The sequence below is a fragment of the Dermochelys coriacea genome, chromosome 10 (assembly GCF_009764565.3).
Source record: "Dermochelys coriacea isolate rDerCor1 chromosome 10, rDerCor1.pri.v4, whole genome shotgun sequence".
Taxonomy (NCBI): Eukaryota; Metazoa; Chordata; order Testudines; family Dermochelyidae; genus Dermochelys; species Dermochelys coriacea.
In genome coordinates this window covers 33,186,152-33,203,947 of record NC_050077.1, presented here as the reverse complement: position 1 = coordinate 33,203,947, position 17,796 = coordinate 33,186,152, and the positions used below count along the sequence as shown (strand labels likewise).

The 17,796-nt window shown below is 44.0% G+C and overlaps 1 protein-coding gene across 6 annotated transcripts in view; it reads right to left on the bottom strand.

Annotated features, from left to right (window-relative positions):
- CDIP1 (cell death inducing p53 target 1) overlaps nt 1-9,934 on the bottom strand; it is a 37,454-nt gene extending 27,520 nt beyond the window's left edge. The window contains exon 1 of one of the 6 annotated variants that reach the window (XR_006274510.1): nt 9,577-9,761. The gene's annotated coding sequence lies outside the window, so the exon portion shown is untranslated. Of the gene's footprint in view, nt 1-8,951; nt 9,325-9,576 lie in introns of those variants that run through there. The other 5 variants (XR_006274509.1, XM_038419838.2, XM_043493194.1 and 2 more) reach the window with 5 other exon arrangements.
- Nucleotides 9,935-17,796: the final 7,862 nt, after the last annotated feature.

The window sequence follows — 17,796 nt, the reverse complement described above, 5'->3', positions numbered from 1 at the left end:
ACAATAATTTGAGCTCTACTCTTGCACTGATTCATTTGCCAATAATTTGACAAAATTGGGAACTTGGTGGAGTCTGCTAAGGCCCACTCCAATAGGGATGCCAACTGACACCACCAAGGAAGAAATCAGGAATACTAATCCTCTATCTGTAATTAAGTTAGTAATAAGGACCTTCATCACAAGAGATCCTGTAGGAGAGAAACATATTATCCATTTCTTAGTCAAGGTTGAATAAAGCTTTCCTACACAGAGAAATGCAGCTTCCTGGTGAGTGCTGGACAAAGTTACCCATTCTAGTTCTGCCTCCACTCATCTGACAAAGGGAGCATTTATGAGGGTCTACCTGAGTACAAGCACTCCCATCTATCTGGAGTGGAAGGAACACCTGCCAGCCAAATCAGGAGGACTTGGTGAGAGATTTCCCCACGCCTAAACTTTGGATGATTCCAATTCTCCCTCCTCTCCTTTTTGTCAGTGTAAATTAAAACATCATTGTTTCAGAAGAGTAAATGTATTACTGGCGACCAAGTTTCTAAAAGTCTAAAGCTTTCAAGAGTAGCCACTCCTTCATGAGACTGATACCAAGTGCCATGGCTGTGAAATCTTTTCAGGGAAACCCCTCTTCCTGTCTTTTTCAACGAGAGCACCCCTTTAGCCAGTTTAGAACTGAACTCCTATCAGTCTAATCCATTTTACAGTGTCTCTTACCAACCTGCATGAATTCGTGTAGCCTGAAACAACTGCTAAAGGATTTCAACTTATGTCAATCATACTTTGAAGCAGAGTGTTTCAAAGGAATCTTTCAACTTCCAAAGGACAAATGTATTCAGATGGCATCTCCAAAGAGGAATTGAAAAAAATCTAGTGAAATATCTTCCCTTTACACTCTGCCTCCCTTTTCCATCCACCCTACATTAAAAGTAACATTTAGGGTTAGCCTCAAAATCCCATACACCAATAAAGTCAGAGTCAAGGAATCCTACTCCATCCTTAACTTACACCATCATAATCAATGGCACCACATAGATGTGAAGAAAGAAAAAAAAAAATCTGTGCTCTTTCCTGCTCCTTTTGAGATGGATGAAAATGGAATTTACAGTTTAGAGAATACTTCTCTCTTTTGTGTTAGTAGAACAGAAAGGCAGCTCAGGTCCTGCCTTCTTGCACAGTACTGGCAGAGTTTTGCAAGATTTTTGGAGGACCAGGATGGCTGAAAGGCAACTTGCAGCTTTCTCCAACTTCAGGGAGAGTATTTTGAGCCTTCAGAAAGCTTGCTCCGTTAAACTGAGAGCTCCTCTTTATAATCATAAGGCAGCAATAAAGGCACAAACTTTGTTTTAAAGATTAATAACTATATGCAAACCAGGCTATCAGCTGCCAGATATGATCCCATTTGGCTCACTTAAGGATGCAATTGGAAGTTTCAACTCTGAATTTAGTTTTTGTGAGTTCACAGCTATTAAACAGACTGATATATAAAAATGTGTACTGCAAATGTGACAAATGGATGTAGCATCTCATCAAATAATTTATTCTCAAAGGGGTTAATTTACTTCTGTAGTAGAACATTTACAGCGCTTTCTTGCGTAGGAAAGTTTTTAGTTTGTTTGGCTAAACAACATGACATATCCAAAAACGTAGAGGGGATTCTTAACAGAAACACTGCACTCTGTGTTCCAAGCTCTGTCCTACTTTTGTTAGTTTAATGGCGATTGGTAACTCCAGTCTTTGAGAAAATATACAATGCCTCAAGATTCTATAAAAAGCAGCAGTTATTTCAAGTCATGGGCTGCAATATCTCAAGAGTCTTGATCAATATAGTTTTGTTCTTGATACAATGTTATCTTAATCTGTCTCTGGTTGCGTCTAATACAAATTAACTTCAAACTGCCCCAGCAACAAGTGATGGGAGACAGTATGATCAGCCTGGCATGTGCCACTTGTCATTGGTAAGCAAGCCTCTTCCAGTCAGTGGTGCAATAAGTTGATGGACTCCCAGAAGAAGCTTAATAGCTCTCCACTATGAGAAGCTGCATCACCCAGCACAAGGTGTTTTGAAGAGAACATAAGAAGAATCCCTGAAGCCCTCTCCCACACACACATTTTTAAAAAAATTACACAGGCTGTTTCTAACTAAGAAAGCCATTAAAAGGATTTACACTAGTTCACACAATCTTCCTAATTGTGAAGTTATATAGAAAGGAGGAGGCTCCCAAAATTATCCTTATCCATTAGCTTAAAATGGGACAGCGTTTTGCTCTATCCCTGTGGTCAAAACTTGCAGGGTTTCTGAGATGGTACAATGCAATGTTGTGATGCACTGTGGGATTGTCTACAACCCTCACAATTTTATCTTGCATGGCAGATCAGTGAAAACCTAAGCCTGACAGCAATCCGAGAATTAGAGGGATACAGTCAAGGCTTTAAAAAAGTATTATGATATACATACAGATAGGTGCAACAGCGTTAGAGAAAGATGATCACTTCAGACTCTGAAAGCGTTCCAAGCAGTGGTACTGTTTGTAACACAGAACTGCAAAAGCACAACGCAAACAATCCCTGGAGGATTTTTTTTTTACCATAATACCAGGGAAACAATATGCCCCTGCTGCAATCCTGCATCTTAGAACAAACAGATGATTGGGAAAGAGAAAAGATCACAGGACAGACTGAGAAAATCTTTAACAGCACCCCTTGTCAGTCAAAGGTAGGAAGCACTGTCAAGAACTGCAATGTCAGGCACCAGGAAGAACAGATTAAAGAAAGCACTGAATGACAAGAACATGAACCTGAAAAATTAAAAAGGAAGGAAAGATAGGATACCAATTGTCTCAGCATTTAAATGTCATGCAGACACTCTGGCAGAATAACCTATATTTGCCTTTCAAAATATGGATAATGGCCCATTTTAGGGACACTGCTATTGAGTTAAGAGGAACTATTCCCATCACCCACATCAGAAGAATGCAACGTGCCGTGTGACATATCGGCAGACTTCACGACAATACAACTCAGGGCCTCCCAATTTCAAAACAAAAGGATGCCAGGTCTGCTACTTGTGCAATTATTTTGCAGTCAACCTCAGTCCTGCCCACAACAAAGCAATGAATCCACCCCCAGTGCTAAGCCACAGTTAACTTTTGCTAAAATCAGTCCATCCAACAATCTTTATTCTGTGAGCTAAATTAAAAATAAATATTTCAATAGTTCTCTACAGAAATTTAAGATTATTCATTTGTCTAACAGATTATACCTTCTCTTCCAGCCATTCTTTTCAACCATTCCAGCTGCATGGCTTTTGGAGGGAACACAGGGGATTTCTGAGTGATGGTGGTTTAGTTTTAATGTAATTAATATTCAGCTATTCTTCACATCCCATCTAGAGGGCTCTACTTCTCAGACAATGACTATTTAGGCCTCAAACCACTTTTTTGGGGGCGAACATCTGATCTAATTTATCTGGAGTCTGATGCATAATTAAGTTAGAGAAACAATGAAGGCAGGAAGACTGAGGTCCACCAGCATACACTCTCTCACTAAACTGATTGTGTGAGATGCATCCACTTAGAGACTGATGGATAATTGTGACTCAGTTTCAGTGGAAAAAGCCTATATGCCTAGTTCTATTTGAAAACTCACCTGGCAGAGATGACTTCTGAATGATGGCATTTTACAGGACATACACACAGTTCGCACCCTTTCCAAACATTCATTATATTCTTAATGTTATTGAGAACATCACAGGCTCAAATCCAGCCAAGACTGGCAATGACCAATGACTGTGACCATATTTATCCTGGAAGGCTGCCTGTGTGAACAATCCAGTTCCCAGCAGCCAGGTGTACATTACAAAAATATCAACACAACGGCATTTCTGACTCTCTCTAACAGAGAAAAAGGACTGAATGAGTCACAAAGATCAAGCTACCTTCTCACAGCTAGGCCAGGTTCACACTAGAAGCTTTTGCTGATATAGTAATGTCAGATAGTGGTGTGACATTTTTATTCTGGCAAAAATCCCTAGTATAGACAGTTATACTAGCAACAAAATGCTTTTGCCATTATAAAAAAAGAGTACTTGTGGCACCTTAGAGACTAACAAATTTATTTGAGCATAAGCTTTCGTGAGCTACAGCAAGTGCATCCGATGAAGTGAGCTGTAGCTCACGAAAGCTTATGCTCAAATAAATTTGTTAGTCTCTAAGGTGCCACAAGTACTCTTTTTCTTTTTGCGAATACAGACTAACACGGCTGCTACTCTGAAATTTGCCATTATAGTTTACTTTGTTCATAAAACTGGTGTAAACTATACCAGCAAAAGCACTCTTTTGCCAGTATAGGCTATATCTCCACTAGAAGGGATTGCCATTATAGCTACACCAGTAAACCCTTTCCAATATAGATCTAATGTAGATCTAGTTCTAGAATAGGTGCCTTCAGGTCAGGTTTGGAGCATGGAGGAAGTTTGCCTCGTCACTCACTGTCCATGCTACATCTGGCTTGAGCTTAAACACAGGCTTTCAGTCCAAGCCTGTCAGACAGGCATCTTTCACCAGTATAAAAACCACACCCAAAATTCAATAATATCTATAGAGAACGTTTCCCCAAAATGACACCATAGCACAGCAGCCAAATGTTTCCATCATCATAATTTTATGTTGAGAGTACACACGGTGCTCTCTAAACCCTCCGCCAGGGGACTCTCTGTACTAGTAATAAAATGATGCTTGTATACACTGCTGTTGTAGCCACTTACCCTTGAATACTCCACTGTAACATGTGTTAACTACTTATGCTAAACAATCTGTTCCACCCTTGTATTTAGCTGTGACACTCCGAGTACCTTTCCCAGACCTGAAGAAGTGTAAAGTTGAAAACTTGTTTCTCTTACCAACAGAAACTGGTCCAATAAGATATTACCTCACCCACCTTGTCTCTCTTCTAAAATAATGTCTGGTCCAGCATGGCATCTACACTATGTTGGTTCATTTTAATAGCTGAAAAAGGCCTATGCTTTGTTCTGCATTTAAGGAAACATAACTTATGAAAATCAAGTTGCTTTTTTTCTGGTTTGCACATGATCACAAATTACTTCTGTCAGTAATCAAAGCACAAGAAGAACAATGTAAATATCGCATCAAAAGATAGAAGTTGACACTCTTGCTCTCTGAAAATAAAAGTGCTCAAGTGCCTGATCCTACAATCAGCTTCATTTTAGTTTGCTTTGCCTGCATAAAAACTGCTGGGTCAGGCCCTTAATCAACCTTTTGCCTGTTAAAAAAAGGAATTGATACAATGGGTATGTTTCATATAAAATATCATTTCCGCCATGAGAGGGGATGGTAGAGAACTAGATTTAAAACTTTCCTCTATGATGTCACAGATACAGAGATATCATCTTACTACTTAATAGCTGTAACACAAAGCTTCCTTCTATTACTTTTTCACCACCCTTCCTCACCTTGGGTGCAAGCAGGACATCCTGTCCAAGCCTCCTATGTAGTTAAATTAGGAGAGACGGTTAAAGGTTGTGTGGGGAGGGGATTAGAACAACAGAATCAGCTCAGTCGCAAAAAACAAAACCACCCAACCAACCACGTTCAGTCTGGGGAAGCAGTGCACCCGCAAGTATGTGGTTTGTTTTTTACCCAGCAGTTTAGTATGCCAGTCTAGAAGCTTGAAAATGTAAATTCTGCCACTGCTGGATGTACCCCCCATTCTAATGATTTCATTCTAATCACTATGTTATACCAGGCTGCCATTTTGTTCTATTTGCACTTGGCAAACATTACACAACACTAAACTTAAGATGCCTGTTTATATTTAATAACTAAGAGTGCCTCACAACCTCAGACTTTGTTCAGCCACATCAGACATTATGTTCATAGAACTCTGGAAGTGATGTCAGCAGGGGAGGACAAAACTCTGTTTTGTTCTAGGTCCTACAAAAATCATTGCATTTTATTTTTTGTTTAAAGATTAGATTTTAATAAGCTTCTTTAGAGCCCAACACACACTCTTTTAGATTATAGCAATTTTCTATATTATAGCCTAAAGCCCTTTTAAGAGGGCATTAAGGAACTTCTCCAAAAGGGTCCAGTTGCAACCTCTTTGCTACATACATTCCAACCAAATATCGCTGGATCAGAGCACATGCTAAAGGACTGTGTGTATCCCGTATCTCCTTCCAAAACCAAATCACCCCCAGACTGGGAAGAGCTGTGCATTAGTCACGGCTTTTAACAGTATTTTCTACGTGGACCAACAACAATAAAAATCAGTTTTTACATAATAAAGTTCCTCAGTGCTTTTTGCTTTCTAAAGTACCCAATAAGGATCACCAATAGGTTAGAACAGAAGCTTGAGGAATTTAATGGCAGACACACTCATTCTGTCCTACTTCCCAAACTGATTCAAACTCATGCCTTCCTTTGAGTTTTCTACTATCAAAGAAAAAAGGCCCTTCATCTCTCCCTCTTTCAGGCTTCCAACTGTGTGAAGCTGCACTGACATCAGAGGCAATTAATGTAGATTTGACATTACCCCCCATTTCAAATACAAATGAGACAACTGCATTTGCCTATGCCACACACATTGCAATATGACAGGGTGAAAGAATGAAAAGGCGTGCTCTGGAAATTACCAGTGCCATGGACATGCAGGGTTAGTAACATGGCTGAAATACCCCCTCAACTCTAAAAAGGAACAGGCACCACTAATTACAACTTCCTCCTACTGTCTCCCCAATACAAGAGTAGTGATGTGAGTGTTTCCAAAATGCACCTGCTAGAATTATGATCTTGCCCATCATTCAGAACGTCATGCCCATCTTTGATTTCCTTCCCTTTCTTTTCCCCATTATCCACCACATCAAGTTTAAACTCTTGTTCTCACTCTAAAAGTCCTTCAGAACTGTACTCTGACCTATAGTCTCTGAACTAGTTTATATGCATGAACTTCACCCACTTCTTTCCTCCATTGATAACTATCGCAGTACTCCACTCATTTCCTTTCACTCAGTGCCTTTATCACATTGCCAAGACACTCCCCAGCCCTCCCTGGTTTCAAACCCCTCCTAAAGATTCACTTCTTACAGGATACCTAAAAGAAATGAAAAAAATAAGTCGTTTTAATCCTGTCTCTGCGTCTATAGGGGCCTGCAGTCTTCTCAATTACAGATTTTTGACTGAAAGACCTTTAGAGCAGGATCTTATATAAGGGTAGAGCACACCACCAGTTGTTTACAAGTTAACAATAACCAATCACCACTTTCTCCCCAAACAGTCATTTCCTATCCCAGCTCACTCAGGTTTACTTGAAAAAGGGGAAGGCCTGCTTTGTAAATACATAAAGGTGAGCTCAGAGAAATGCCATGTCAAAGTGGAACTCCAAATATTTTGGCATATTAGGCCCAAAGGATGCCAAAGGGGAATGATCTTGATGTTTGAAGTGTTCACAAAGTGCCTCTGAATGAGTTATGAGTGCTTCAGAATAACTTCTATTATAAAGAAGGTTTTTTTAACCTTGTATTAGAGTTAAAAAAGTTTTAAAAGTGTACCAAAGAAAACATTACCCCATTTAACCAAGTCTGTCATCTGTTAAAAGTGAACCATTTTAGTCATGGTATGGAATGCTACAATTTACAAAGCACTCATGAAAAGTTTAGTGGAAGTCTTTACTAGTGCATGAAAAAAACTGTACTTATGAAACCACTTTCAAACTCAGTAAGAACATAAATCTCTAATCAAAGGTCTCATACCCATGAAACCAACACGTACAACATTTTGTACCTACTTCCTTCATATGAGTCATACCAGGAAATATCTGAAAACTACAATCCAGGATATTTGAAAAAAAATCTGGGATATTTGGGAGACAATCCAAGGCACACCTTTTAATATAACTGAAATCCAAAAATCTGGAATTGAGTGTATGGACAGAATGGAAAAAATAGTAGCTATTTTGCTAAAAATTAAGGACAGCTGTTAGTGTACAGGACAGGAAATCAGGACTTCTGGCACAGCATTTCTGACTATACCACTGCCTCATTCGGTGACCCTGGGCAAGTCACTAAGGCCTGCTCTACACACAGATTTTGTACTAGGGTAACTATTTTGGTTAGGGGTATAGTTTTTTTAAACCAATTTAGTTATCCCAGTACAAGCCCAAATGTGGATGTAATTCTATACTGGTACAGAGTAGCAGCCGTGTTAGTCTGTATTCGCAAAAAGAAAAGGAGTACCCGTGGCACCTTAGAGACTAACAAATTTAAATTTCAGAGTAGCAGCCGTGTTAGTCTGTATTCGCAAAAAGAAAAGGAGTACTTGTGGCATCTTAGAGACTAACAAATTTATTAGAGCATAAGCTTTCGTGAGCTACAGCTCACTTCATCGGATGCATTTGGTGGAAAAAAAAACCACCAGTTTTTTTTCCACCAAATGCATCCGATGAAGTGAGCTGTAGCTCACGAAAGCTTATGCTCTAATAAATTTGTTAGTCTCTAAGGTGCCACAAGTACTCCTTTAAATTTAAATTTGTTAGTCTCTAAGGTGCCACGGGTACTCCTTTTCTTTTTGCGTATACTGGTACAAGCACTCTGATACCCGATCCATGCCAGGAAGTTGCCCCACTTTCATTATACCGGTACTGTTAAAATGAGACAATGTTCATGCACTACCAAGGCCTTACACTTGATCTCAGTTTTCACCTATTTACGATTTTCCACTTCTCTAAACCGTTTTACCCTGCTCACACTGAAGGAGCTATACAAGCATAAAGTATTTTTATGGCTGTGTATCACAAGTGGGGTGTGTGGCTGGGAGCCTGACCTTTGCTTTGCCTCACAAGATAGGAGCCTGCAAGACCTGCTTAACGTTTCCCCCCAGGGCATGGTTTAGGGATTGGGCAACCAGGGCACGCAGCAGCCCAGTTGATTTTCTCCAGTTCCTTACAGGAAAATAAACAGAGACACAGCAGGGGGGATCCTGCACCGCAGACACACCCCAACTACATCCTCCAGACAGCTCAACTCGACTCAGCGGCTCCTCTCATGCCCCAGGCTCGCCAGCCGCCCCGGCCCCTCCAGTTTGCCCCCGACTTGTGCCTGGGGCAGGGGGCGCAGCTCCAGCCCCAGGGGGACGCGGATCCGGACTGTGCCGGCTCCACAGCGAGCCGCCAGTGGTGCCGCAACGCGCTGGAGTCCACAGGCCCCCCAGGGGCGCCCCCCAGCCTGGCTCTGACTGCCGAGCGGCGCCCAGAGACCCCCCCCCACAAGGGCCAGGCCCCGGGCAGGCTGGCTGCCTGCCTCATAGGGGCAGGTTGGTCGCGTCGCGGCGGCCGCTGGGAGTTGTAGTTCTCGGCCCCGCCCCTCTCCCGGCTCCCCCCGGAGCGCGAAGCCCGGCCGGACTACAGCCCCCGGCATGCCCCGCGCGGGGAGTGGGGCCACCCTGTGGGAAGCGCCCAAGTCCCTACTGCCCCAACCCTGTTGAGGGAGCGCGACGCAGGCACCGAGACGAGGGGGCACTGCCGCCCCGCTGTCAGAGCCGCCCGGACCCCCTCGCCTCACGCGCCACCTACCGGATAGCAAGGCAGCAGCGCGGGAAGCCCCTGACAGACCAGCGGCGGGAGGTAGCGGGAGAATCCGCTCTGTTGTACAGCCTTACTGCGACTGAGCATGCGCATTGGGAAGCTGCGCATGCACTGTAACATCCGCTGAAGCCACGGCCCCGCTCTGCCCTCACTTGGGATGACAGCGGCGTCCCTGCGGCTAGCGGCGCGGGGCCAATCCGAGGGGAGGAGTGGGGATGGGCGGAGCTTGTGCCGGAGCGGGTCAGACTCACCCAGCCGGCGGCAAGGGGAGGGGCAAAGGGAGCGCACGGGGTGAAGATCAGCCAGGCTCTAGGGCCAAGTTAGTCCAGCTGTTCTTTAGGTGCCTGGTGAGACTGAGGGCACCTGACTGCCCTTGTCACTCGCTGGGAGCCCACACACCTGCACCAGCCTGGCCCGTGGGGTTCTGTGGTTGCTAGTTGATCCTTCTATAGGCAGATTCCACTCTCGTTCTTACACAGATGGATAACCCTGAGACAGACTGACAGCCGACAGCCGCAAGAATTCAAAAGTCATGGATTGTGCGCCAAATGTTATGAAATTGAAAAATATAGACACACACACACATATTTTTTATTTGCTTTCTTGTGTCAGAGTCGTTGACGGTGCACCAGCATCATACTTCTGCTGTTACCTTTCTCAAAGAATCTGCATCCTAAAATCAATATACCTAAAACGTTTGTACATTCCTATAACATTCGGTACTGTTTTGGACTGCCATTAGCATGTAATTCTGCCCCCTCCTTCCCCTTTTAACTGACAATTTATGAAAAATACTTATTTGTATAACCAATCCCCCATCCTGCAGACACTGAACAACATGCTTTACTCATCTGTTACTTCTCTTGTTGCATACATAGAAGGTGATTTTTCTACTGAATTGTTTATATTTCTAAATGCATATCTGACATTTATAGCCTTTTATGTACTTTACATATTTTGCTATGATACATTGAAGTGATGTTTTTCATTCTGACAAATTTACTGTTTTGTATTGCCAAAATCAGGGATTTTTTAAAATAAATGATTGTGTTACGCCTTTGCTTTGGTGAGCAGGAGACATAGTTTGTCTTTTGGTGAAATTAAAATACCCTGTGTCCACTATGTTTTTACAGTGGGATAGCTAGTGCATGTTAATTACCCTTTGGTAAAAATACATTTTCTTTGTAGTGAGGGGACAAACTATACTGCTGACTCAAAGATGTTAAATGCACCATTATTGTTTATGGCTTGACAACTCTGATACTGATTGTGCTAATGACATGCCTCCTTTGCCATCAGAGGTATTTGTGTATGAATATCAGCCGCCTCCTCCCCATTTATGTGGGTATCATTGAAAACTAGTTACTATACTTTAAACTAAAGGAATTAGTAGAGGCTTTCCCCCACTCAGTTTCCCTTATTCCCTTTCCCTTATTAAGGCTATGTCTACACTATGGACCTTACAGCAGCACAGCTGTACAACTGCAGCTGCACCACTCTAAGGTCTGCTGGGTAGCCACTCTATGCCAGCAGGAGAGCGGTCTCCCACCAGCATAATAAAACCATCCCTAATGAGTGGTAGTAGCTATGTCAGCAGGAAACGCTCTCCCACTGACATAGAGCTGTCCACGCTTGAAACTTATGTCACTCAGAGGTGTGTTTTTTTTCACACTCCTGACTGACAAAAGTTTTGCGGACAGAAGTGCTAGTGTAGACAAAGCCTGAAGGTTTGTCTACGCAGACACTCTAAAGGCATGAAGTTAATATACATCATTTACAGTGCCTTAAACCCCTGTGTGGATGCTCTCATTCAGAAGTACACCTCTACCCTGATATAACACGACCTGATATAACACAAATTTGGATATAACGTGATAAAGCTCTGGGGGGTGGGGCTGCACGCTCTGGCTGATCAGCCGGACATGCTGATCTGGCTCCAACACGCTGCTCTGAGCGGTGTGTTAAGGGTGCTGGGCTGGGGCCAAGAGGTTGGATAAGGGGTAGAGGGTCTCGGGGGGCAGTCAGGGGACAGGGAGCAGTGGGGGTTGGATGGTTCGGAGGTTCTGGGGCGGGGTAGTCAGGGGACGGGGAATGGGAGCGTTGGATATGGCGTGGGAGTCCCGGGGGGCCTGCCAGGGGGCAGGAGTGTGGATAGGGTTTGGGGCAGTCAGAGAACAGGGAGCGGGAGGGGTTGGATAGTTCTGAGGGGGCAGTCAGGGGGCGGGGAGTGACTATTAATAACGGAAATGCTCGAGGCCAAAGCAAGTTCAATATAACGCGGTTTCACCTATAACACGGTAAGATTTTATGGCTCCCGAGGACCATGTCATATCGGGGTAGAGATGTAGTCGCCTTAGTTTTGACAATGGCAGTCAGGGCAACCATAAAAAATTGCATGAGTCCTTTCCCAAACTACTACTAATCATTAGGCCATTGACCTGTCTTGAACATTTTAAAAGTTTTGTATAGTCCAGATATAACCCACATTTGATTTTTTTTTAAGTCCAAAGAGAAGAAGAAAAGCAGTGGAGCACTCATCTTAATTTTCCAAAATGTTCCCCTTTGTAGAAAAGCTTTTGAAATATTTCACAGGTATCAGTTTTGGCCTGACAAAATTTCAATACATGGTTTTAGATTCAAATTTAGGGTGATCTTGTTCCTTTTCTCTGTCCAGCGCTGGTCAGGACATTTTTCATGATCAGGAAAATGAAGGCCTGATAGTATAATGGTAGATCGTGATGTGCACACAGAGAGTGTTGGCCCAGCTGTACAGTTATCCCCTCTATAAGCAACGTATATAAAGTCCTGGCACTTGTGTCCCATTAGAATTAACCAATCGATCCACCTTTTTTTTGCTGATCTAAATTGTAAAGATTCTTCTTAGATCTCAGGTTCTACCTGCTCACAAATATCACTTGATGTGAACCTTATCCTTTCCTATGTGCTCCCGGGAAAATGTAAATACAAAAACAGCATTGTCTCTTACACCTTTCTTACATTATGATGGTAATAATAATGAGTTCATGACTGCGATAGCCACAAAGGTGTGATGACACAATCCAATAGGCTGCAACAAAATATTTTCAGCTCACTTAAAACATTTATATGTTGCATCTAAGAACACATGCAAAGTCCAGGTCTGATCATCTGGCCCTGGAAAATCCAGAAGTAGGGTGTGACATTTACTAGATATGCTCTGTATTTGTTTCTGAAGCCGTATAGGATGTTTTCATTTCAGGCAAGACACATTGGCAAGTCGTTCCCTGTTTACTCACCTGATAGTTGTGCCTATCAGGTCTCAAGAGGGTAAATGTTATAACTATATCGGCTTAAGAGTCAAGACAGGCCTGTGACATCAGTGGCTGATCAATGCGAGGCAAACACATTGGCTGTGGGGGATGGGTTTGCTGACAACATTGAGAAGTGTTTTGAAAAGAAGGAGGATGTTGACATTCTTATCAAGAACTGAAGAAGCCAGGCACATACACAGGAGGGATGATGAATCATACTGGAGGGATGAGTCATGGCACCTATTGAGTTCCTGGGGCCAAAAGGCCTCTCCCCAGCCTAAGGGGAGGAGCTACAGGACACAGGGCTCAAATATATTCAGGGGATAACAAATAGTAAAAAACGGATGGGAGTGAGTGTCGCAGGGCCACAAGCAGGGAGTCACGGGGAGGTGGGGGTTGGGGGTAAGTCATGGCAGCTGCATGAGCTGTCCTGGTCTGACTGCGGAGTTGCCTCACACAAGGTGACTCAAATCAGCATAAAAAATGGAAGCCCCCAATAATCAGAAGGCACTTTTAAATCTTTAGGCCTTAATGCTATGTGGCCGAGGGTATGTCTGCACAGCATCTGCGAGGGTGCTTCCCAACGTGGTTAGAGGTACACATGCTGGCTCTGCTTGAGCCAGCATACTAAAAATAGAAGTGCAGCAGCGGCTTAGGCTAGCTGCCTAAGTATGTACCCAGGTGGTTGGATGGCAGGATTGTACTCTGATGGCTGGCCTGAGCTGCCACCCATGCTCCCACAGCCACACTGCTGTTTTTAACATGCTAACTCAGCAGAGCTAGGGCGGGTATCTCTACCCAGCCTGGGAAGACCCCTCACAGCTACTGCATAGATGTATTCTTGGTAGCTAGCACCCTGGACTGGGATTCAGGAAATTGAGGTTCTGTTCCTGGCTCTGTTACTGAGCTGCTGGGTGCTGTTGGGCCAGTCATACCCATCCCTGTGCCACAGTTTCCCCAGATGGTGAGGCCTCATCTGGAGTACTGTGTCCAGTTTTGGGTCCCACACTACAAGAAGGATGTGGAAAAATTGGAAAGAGTCCAGTGGCGGGCAGCAAAAACGATTAGGGCGCTGAAGTACATGACTTATGAGGAGAGGCTGAGGGAACTGGGATTCAGAGTAGCAGCCGTGTTAGTCTGTATTCGCAAAAAAGAAAAGGAGTACTTGTGGCACCTTAGAGACTAACAAATTTATTTGAGCATAAGCTTTCATGAGTTACAGCTCACTTCATCAGAATGCATCCGATGAAGTGAGCTGTAGCTCACGAAAGCTTATGCTCAAGTAAATTTGTTAGTCTCTAAGGTGCCACAAGTACTCCTTTTCTTTTTTGGAACTGGGATTGTTTAGTCTGCTGAAGAGAAGAATGAGGGGGGATTTGATAGCTGCTTTCAACTACCTGAAAGGGGGTTCCAAAGAGGATGGATCTAGACTGTTCTCAGTGGTAGCAGATGACAGAACAAGGAGTAATGGTCTCAAGTTGCAGTGTGGGGGGTTAGGTTGGATGTTAGGAAAAACTTTTTCACTAGGAGAGTGGTGAAGCACTGGAATGGGTTACCTAGGGAGGTGGTGGAATCTCCTTCCTTAGAGGTTTTTAAGGTCAGGCTTGATAAGGCCCTGGCTGGGATGATTTAGTTGGGGATTGGTCCTGCTTTGAGCAGGGGGTTGGACTAGATGACCTCCCTTTAAGCCCTGATATTCTATGATTCTATGATTTGTAAAATAGGAATAATGATGCTGAATCCCCAATGCTTAGTCTGGGTTAGCCCTAACAGCTACATAGAGCTTGCTTATTATAGAAGCTTTTATTACTTTCTCAAACTTAAGATTGTAACTCATTTGTGTGTGTCTGTTCACCTGTTTAACTTTGTAAATAGCTCTCATTTTCTTTTCCTATTTAATAAATCTTCATATAGCTTATTATAGGATTGGCTACCAGCATTGTCTGTAGTGTAAGATCTAAGGTGCAATTGATCTGGAGTAAGTGACTGGTCCTTTGGGACTGGGAGTAACCTGAATATTGCTGTGATTCTGGGTGTAAGGGACCATCTATCACACAGGATAGGTAAGCTTATCTGGGTGGCAAAACAGACTATTGGGATTATCCATGGGGACTATCTGTGACTCCATGTTTAGGCTATTATAGTGCCTCAAGAGTTTACACTTGATAATTGATTGGTGAAACCTGTACAGAACTGTAACAGGAGGACCTCACCTCCTGAGAGACTCCTATCAGCTGGGTGGGTGCTGCAATCTTTTTTTCCTTCTGCTCCAAGCACTCCCTGTAGGTTGCCAACCTTGCTAAGTAGTCTTCAGCGGCTCAGCCCTCCAGGGGAGTCACACAGTCAATAATGGACAATGGCTGTGACAGACCTGGGACTGAGGTGTCACTGAGCCCTCTGGCATACCAGTCTGGGTCTCCTCTCAAGCTGTCAGGTTGTGACAAGCTGCAATCCTCTCCAGGCCTTACACTGCTATACACAAGCAGGGACACACCCAACTGCAGTTACATGAAGGCTTCTCCTAGCCACCCATGAACATTAGAGAGGCTCCAGCCAGCACCTTCCCCTCCCCCTGACCCAACTCTCAGAGCTGACCTGCCCTGGTCAAAACTCTAACCAATGTAAGTTTATTACGCAGTCCGTCCCTCAATGTGGAGAGGAAAATGCACCAGTTTTTGTTCCTAAGCAGATTTTCCAAGCACAACATACTGTTTTATGAAAAAAATAAAAAACAGACTTAGCCCTGATGTATACTACGAGTTTAGATTGAATTTAGCAGCGTTAATCCTGCACCCATCCACACGATGAAGCCATTTACTTTGACTTAAAGGGCTCTTAAAATCGATTTCTGTACTTCTCCCCGATGAGAGGATTCGCGCTGAAATCGATCTTGCTGGGTCTAATTTTGGGTAGTGTGGTCGTAATTCAATGGTATTGGCCTCCGGGAGCTATCCCAGAGTGCTCCATAGTGACCACTTTGGACAGCGCTCTCAACTCAGATACATTGGCCAGGTACACAGGAAAAGGCCCGTGAACTTTTGAATCTCATTTCCTGTTTGGCCAGCATGGCAAGCTGCACGTGAGTGCAGATCTCATCAGCAGAGGTGACCATGATGGACTCCCAGAATCGCAAAGAGCTCCAGCATGGACCGAACAGGAGGTACGGCATCTGATCGCTGTATGGGGAGATGAATTCGTGCTATCAGAACTCTGTTCCAAAAGACAAAATGCCCAAACATTTGAAAAAATCTCCAAGGGCATGAAGGACAGAGGCTATAACAGGGACCTGCAGCAGTGCCACGTGAAACTTAAGGAGCTCAGCAAGCCTACCAAAAAACCAGAGAGGCAAATGGCCGCTTGGGGTCAGAACCCCAGACAAGCTGCCTCTATGATGAGCTGCATGCCATTCTAGGGGGTGCAGCCACCACTACCCCACCCCTGTGCTTTGACTCCATCAATGGATTATCTTGCAACAGGGGTGCACATTTGGGACGAGGAAGACGATGAGGAGGAGGAGGTTGAAGATAGCGCACAACAAGCAAGTGGAGAAACTGTTTTCCCCGAGAGCCAGGAACTGTTTCTCACCCTGGACCTGGAGCCAGTATCCCCTGAACCCACCCAAGGCTGCCTCCCAGACCCGCCAGGCGGAGAAGGGACCTTTGGTGAGTGTACCTTTGTAAATATAATACATGGTTTAAAAGCAAGTGTGTTTAATGATTAATTTGCGGCCAGTACAGCTACTGGAAAAGTCTGTTAATGTGTCTGGGGATGGAGCAGAAATCCTCCAGGAACATCTCCATAAAGCTCTCCTGGATGTACTCCCAAAGCCTTTGCAAAAGGTTTCTGGGGAGGGCAGCCTCATTCCATCCTCCATGGTAGGACACGTTACCACTTTACCAGGCCAGTAGCACGTAGTCTGGAGTCATTACATAAGAAAGCATGGCAGTGTATGGTCCCGGTGTTTGCTGGCATTCAACCAACATCCATTCTTTATCTCTCTATGTTATCCTCAGGAGAGTGATATTATTCATGGTCACCTGGTTGAAATGGGTAATTTTATTAAGGGGACATTCAGAGGTGGCCGTTCCTGCTGGGCTGTTTGCCTGTGGCTGAACAGAAATCTTCCCTGCTGTTAGCCACACGGTGTGGGAAGGGGTGAAGCCATCATCCCAGAGAATTGTGTGTGTATGGGTGGGGTGGCAGGGGGAGGGTTAGTTGGGTTTGTGCTGCATGTGAATCTGGAAACTGCAGCCCCTTCTTTTAAATTGCCAACCCATTTTAAATGGCCAACCCAATGGCTGTTTTGTATGGGAAATGAGGGCGCTGCTGTTTGAAACCATTCCCACATGTTATGAAGGTTAAAGAAGCCAAAAGACTGTGGCTTACCATGGCTGCCTGCAAGCTGAATTCTGTTGCCCACCAGCCCTGCATGTATGATCTCTCACACCAAACTGGCAGACCCTCAATATAAGAGGCAAAATGCAACCTTGTACCAAATGCACATGTGCTATGTAACAATAACAGTAAGGTTCACCCTGAAAGAATATACCCATTGTTCTCTAAAATGTGTCTTTGTAACTACCACTCTCCCTTTTTTTTCCTGGACAGCTGCAAATATTTCAACGCTCACACTATCATCTCCTTCCCAGAGGCTAGCAAAGATTAGAAGGCGAAAAAAATGCACTCAAGATTAAATGTTCTCTGAGCTCATGCTGTCCTCCCACACTGAAAGATCCCAGCACAATGCATGGAGGCAGACAATGTTAGAGTCCAGGAAAGCACAATATGAACGCAAGGACAGGTGGCAGGTTGAAGATGATAGGTGGCATCAGCTTGCTGACAAAAGGCAGGAGTCAATGCTGAGGCTACTGGAGGATCAAACTGTTATGCTCCAGTGTATGGCTGAGGTGCAGGAAAG